Genomic DNA, 6,000 nt, shown 5'->3' with positions numbered 1-6,000 from the left:
GAACTGCTCTCCCAGACAGGGTTCAGACCAGGGCAGGGCACAGACACCGCCCTTATGGCTGTGATCGAAGAAGCAAGAACCATCTTGGATACAGGGGGATCAGTGGCAGTGATCCTCCTGGACCTAAGCACTGCATTCGACACAGTGGACTATAACATCCTTATCCATCGGCTCAATAGAACAGGAGTCACGGGCACCGCCCAGGCCTGGATCAAATCCTTTTTGGAATTTAGAACTTTCGAGGTGGCGGACGGGCATGCTAACTCCAGAGCATTACCCCTCCAGTGTGGGGTCCCCCAGGGCTCCTCCCTGAGCCCCACACTTTTTAATGTGTATATGTCTCCACTGGAAGATATTGCGACACCTTTTGTCATAAAGGTAGTCATGTACGCCGACGACACCCAACTGGTCGTCTCCCTAAACCAGTCGGCCCAATGCTTTGATAACCTTGCCACATGCCTTCAGAGCATCTCAAAATAGATGAGCGATTCGCGCCTCAAACTTAACGGGGAGAAAACCGAGATGTTACTACTTGGCGACCCATGTAAACTCCCTACCATTCTCTCATGGACGCCCTGCATGGGCACACCCCCCACCCCCAAAAAAGAAATCAAGAGCCTAGGCATCTGGATTGACCAGGATCTTAACTTTAAAGTCCAAGCGAGGAAAACCGCCAGAACATGCTTCGGCCTTATGTGGACAGCTCGGAAAATCCTTCCCCTAATCCCTCCCCAGTCTAGAAAACTCTTCATCCAGGGCCTAATCATCTCAAGTCTGGATTATGGAAATGCCCTGTACCTAGCTGCCCCAAAATCGGTCATTAACAAACTGCAACATGTCCAGAATGCAGCAGCCAGGCTTCTCACCGGGACTAAGCCCAGATGCTCAGCTAGACCTGCTCTCTCTTCTCTACACTGGCTCCCAATGCAAGAATCGACCCTCTGTATCTCGCACAAAATACTTCATGGCAGAGGTCCCCCATACTAAGACCACTTATCAAACCTCACAAAGCTAATAGACAGTTGAGATCAAGTACCCTCTCATTGGCCCGTGTCCCCAGAATAAGAAGAGCACGCGCTGGGGGAACGCCTTTTTTCATACAAATTGTGCACTGCATGTACCATGATGCAAAGGAGAAAGCTTTTCTGGGTTATGATGTAGCATCTTGCCGTACCCTTTTCCTTGCCCAAACTGTTTTTCATGACCTCCTCTACCATATGTCACACATTCCTAATGTTCCTTTTTGTAAAAATTGCAATCCGGCCCATTGATTACACTTTATGTGGCCCCAGCTGGAGATCACGGGTCAAGCCAGACAGTACGCCCCTAGCTGGAGAGGAGAGTACGGTCCGGGTGCGGAGAGTATGCTCCGGGTGTGGAGAGTACGGTCCAGGTGCGGGAATACCGCCCCGTGCGGACTTAAAGTTAGGAGTTGTAAGTCCATTCTGTGAATACCAAAAAACGTAAGTGCCTTCTGTGAATACCAAAAGTAGTACGTTTAGGATTTTGTCTCAGATTATTTCTGTGAACCGGCCCCACAGATTTCAATCCTGAAACCAGACACTGATAGTGTCTACCACAATGTACCACAATTCAAGTCAACTCCCAGGTCTACACAGCCTCCAGAGCTACCTAATATAGATCAAACTGTCTTTGGCTACTTCATCGACTTTAATGCCTTCTTTTCGGATTCATTATATGCACCTCTACCGCCCCAGGGGAAACTGCATGAATTTTACATTTGGATGAAAAAGACATACTCTATCCCTTTAAGGATATATACATTTGGATTACAATTGCATCACTTTTCCTCATTCTGTGTGGAACAATTCTTTTTATTAGATTTGATAAAACCATAACAACACGAATGCCTACATCCACTGGCCGGCATGCGATATAATATATGTGAATGAGTGAGACACAGCTATGTGCCTACCACCCAAGGGCCGGCAGTTACATTTAATAAAACAGTAACCAGTTATCCCTAATGTATATCAGTGGGAAGTAGCCCGCCCTAGTCATGCAATGTTTCTGATACAACAAGAAATATTAAGTAAAACGAAAAGGAAGAAACCCAAGGAGGAAGGAAAAGGAAAAGTGAAAGAAAAACAAGGGAGAGTCCCCTAACTACTAAAGTACCACACCTTTCTACTCACCCTCCTCCCCATCCCTTCTCCGTCTCAAATGTAGGTCCCAACTCCTGCATGACATGTCAAATATAATTGTTCATTAGCCTTTCATCATGTGGCCGTGTGTTGGGAGGTGTGAATGAGGCGCAATACTCTCAAGAACCTGGGACAGGTCACATCCCTGAATTCCTTAGTTAAAATCGTAACAAATGGCGCCCACAATTCCATACACGCATCAGCTTTATTATCTGCCACCCCACCATAGACATGTGCTCCATCGCTAATGTAGACCACAGCCTTCTCAACCAGGCTGAGTGGTATGGAACCACTGTATATCCCCAGTGCGATACAAGTTTCAATCTTGCAGCGTTACGAGCTAAAGCCATCTGCCTCCCTCCCTCTAAGTGAGCGTAAGGGGAAGGTCGGGGGATTGGGGAGACCCAGCAGCATGTAGGCAGGAAAGCACTGGATATCAGGGCTAAAGGCTTCATTTATGTAATTCAGAATTGTTTCCCAGTGTCTCATTGGCTTAGGACAATGCCAGAGCAAGTGAACCAACGAACCGGTCTGTCCGCATCCCCTCCAGCAAGCAGCTGCACAATCCTTATTCCAGCAGTTTACTATGGCCGGTGTTAGGTACCAGTAGGATGCGACCTTGAAAGCTGCCTCTGTGCTGGAAATGTCACGTGCTGTGTGAGAGGTTCTGTAATATATGTCCTGCCATTCTTTATCTGTAAGTGTTCTACCTATTTCCTCCTCCCACGTCAGCTGACCCTTGGATTTTGTGGATATGGTAGTAGTTTAGAGAAGAGCACATAGCTCTGATATAATACGCTTGTCATTTATTTTAGTGACTAGCCACTTTTCAAATTGAGTCAATTGCCCGGACGCTCCTTTTCGCATGTCGGGGACATTACCCAGTGTAGGGCTTTGATATATTTGTAAAGGTCAAATGTCAGGATTGCGTAATCTTGCTGTAGCTGATCAAAGGGAATAACCCCTTTATGGTCGAACAGTGAACCTACTCTTTTGCAGCCTTTCTCGCACCAACACTGAAATGCTTCAGACTTACAACCAGGGGGGAAGTCAGGATTGCCCACCAACTGAGTCATCGGTGAGGGAAATGTAGTAAGCCCATGTCGATTGCAGTTGTGTCCCATACTTTGATTGTAGTTGCAGTTACCGGGGAGGAGTAAAGCCCCCATGCCCTGTGTTTTCGAGGAAGCCAAATTTCCCTCCATATATTTACCCCTGCAATCGCATGGTCCATTAAGGTCCTGGACTTTTCTGATAAGGGGCGGTTCCATTCTATTATAAAGCGTAATTGTGGCGCCTGAAAGTATCTCTGCACCACCGGAACTCCCATTCCCCTCCGGCTTTAGGTTTTGTAAGTTGTTGAAAGCTAAGTCTCGGTTGTTTCCCGTCCCTTATGAAGGGGTTAATGGCACGTTGCAGGCTGCATTAGTCCCAGCAGGTGGGGTCAGGGGGATAGTATGAACACACATAAAATATGCTGCATGATCGTCAACTTGACAGCTGCTATATGCCCTGCCCAGGAAACGCCAGCCCATTTCCAAGTGGCTAGAGTCTTGTTAGTTCATTCTAGAAGTGGATCGTAGTTAGCCCTTAACGTTTTCTCGGGATTTCTTGCCAGTAAGATACCTAAGTATGGTATATTGTCACCAGCCCAGGTGAACGGGAATCAAGAGGGCAATGCTGCCACCGTGCCAGGCCTAATTGAGAGATTTAGTAGTTGAATTTTAGATAGGTTTACCCTAAATCCGAACACTCCACTAGAGCAATTGAATTAGTCTACCATGGCAGTTAGCGAAGATGAGGGATCTTTCAATGATAAGGTTAGGTCATCAGCATATAAGCTTATGGTGTGTGTGCCTGCTCCCAGGTGGATCCCAGCGATGAGCGGGTTATCTCTAATTCTTTGCGCCATCGGCTCCATATAGAGGGCAAACAGCAAAGGTGATAGGGGGCATCCCTGCCTCGTTCCTCTGTGTATCAGGGAGCATCCAGAGGAGTAACCATTAACTCTGACAAAAGTCTTTGGGAAATTATAGATGCATTACACCCAAACAAGGAAACTGTTCCCCGAAGCCAAAGCGGTGAAGCATTTCAAATAAAAACGGCAAATGGACCCTATCGAAAGCCTTTTCAGCATTGACAAAAATTACCAAAACCTCCTCCCAACAACGGTGAATCAGATCTGTGAGGTGTATGAGTCGTTTGCTGTTATCTCCACTCTGTCTCGAGAGGGGTCTACGAGCCCTGCCATGTATGGATTAATGCGAGCAGCTAGGATGCTTGTGGATATTTTGCCATCGACTTTAAGCAGCAAGATTGGGCGATAGGATGCACAATCCAGCGGGTCTTTAGAGGGTTTTAATATAACAGAGATAGAAGCTTTAGTGAGGGAGTCAGGTAGACTTCAGGAGTCACTAAATGAGTTAAAGAGTCTGGTCAATAGAGGGGCCACGATCTGACAGAATTTCTTATAAAATAGCGGGTAAAGCCGTCTGGACCTGGCGATTTGGAGGTTATGAGGCGGGCTATTGCCCCTATAACCTCGTCTATTTGAATGGGGCGATAGATTTGAGAGGAAAACTCCGGAGGGAGCCTGGTAACCTGTGCTTCTTGGAGATAGGTGTCTATGTCCCCAGCGGGTGAGTTGTCCCCCACATAGAGTCTAGAGTAGAAGGGTCTAAAGGCCTCCGCAATGTCTACATCTGATTGTACTCTTGACCCAGCTGCTGTTTGAATCTCCGAAACCGAGCCAGAGACCTCCGGCTGGTGCAATCTATGTGCCAGCATGCGGCCTTAGCGATCCCCACTAAGAAAAAATGTATGCCGGAGGCGTAGTAAGGCATATTCTGCTCTATCTAGATCTAGGCGACGTAGAATTAAGTGTTTATTTTCCAATTCTCTCCATATGCGGGGATCACAAGTGCATTTGTGAATTGAATTTGCTATTAGTTCCCAGGGTATCACTAATTTTAATGCTTCCCAGACAGAGGCAAGGCGAACCTCCCCTGTGTCATTGATGCTAAGATAAGTTGTAATTGCTGTATGAACTGTCTTTACCGTTTGCTATGATTGGAGCATAGCCTCTCGGTGCCGCCAGCGTGATAAGCGCGGTTGGCAAGTGCCTAGGTTCAGCGTCAGCGTGATCGGAGTGTGGTCTGAGAGAAAGAGCGGTGCGATTGTCGCTTCAACTACGCAATCCTTTAGGGCTTCCATTATTAGGAAGTGATCTATGAGAGCATAGGACTTGTGGGCAGCAAAAAAAAAAGTGTAATCCCTAGTAGTGGGTGTGTTTGTCTCCAAATATCACTGAGAGAGATTTTTGTGAGACATTGGATCCCATTCTGTGAGAAAGCCCCGGTCTGAGAAGTCCTCGAGGCAGAGCGGTCTAAGTCTGTGTTCATTACAAGGCTGAGATCTCCCCCTATTAACACCGCTCTATCAGGAGTTGCTAGTATTTGCTGGAGGGAGTTGACTAGGAAGTGTTCTTGGTATTAGTTTGGCGCATACACAAATACTAACGTAAACTGTAGACAACCCTATTGTAGCCTAATTCCCAGTGCTCTGCCTTTGATTCCAGCCTCTAGGCCACTGACATTGCAACTGGAACTTTTGAGCAAGGAGTATAGCAACTCCATTCTTTTTAGTTGTGTCTGATGTCCAGAATTGTCTGGGAAACTTAAGTGAGCGCATGCGCTGGGTATCCCTGATTACCAAGACTCTTGCAACAGATAGATCTCCCCCCGAATGCTCCAAGAAAGACACTCTGGCTTTGCGTTTCACAGGGCTATTTAGGCCTCGAGCATTAAGGCTCACAAAACGGATAATGTGTGTCATG

This window comes from Lissotriton vulgaris, chromosome 1_1, assembly GCF_964263255.1.
Source record: "Lissotriton vulgaris chromosome 1_1, aLisVul1.2, whole genome shotgun sequence".
Classification (NCBI taxonomy): domain Eukaryota; kingdom Metazoa; phylum Chordata; class Amphibia; order Caudata; family Salamandridae; genus Lissotriton; species Lissotriton vulgaris.
Note: the sequence above shows the minus strand (reverse complement) of the source record.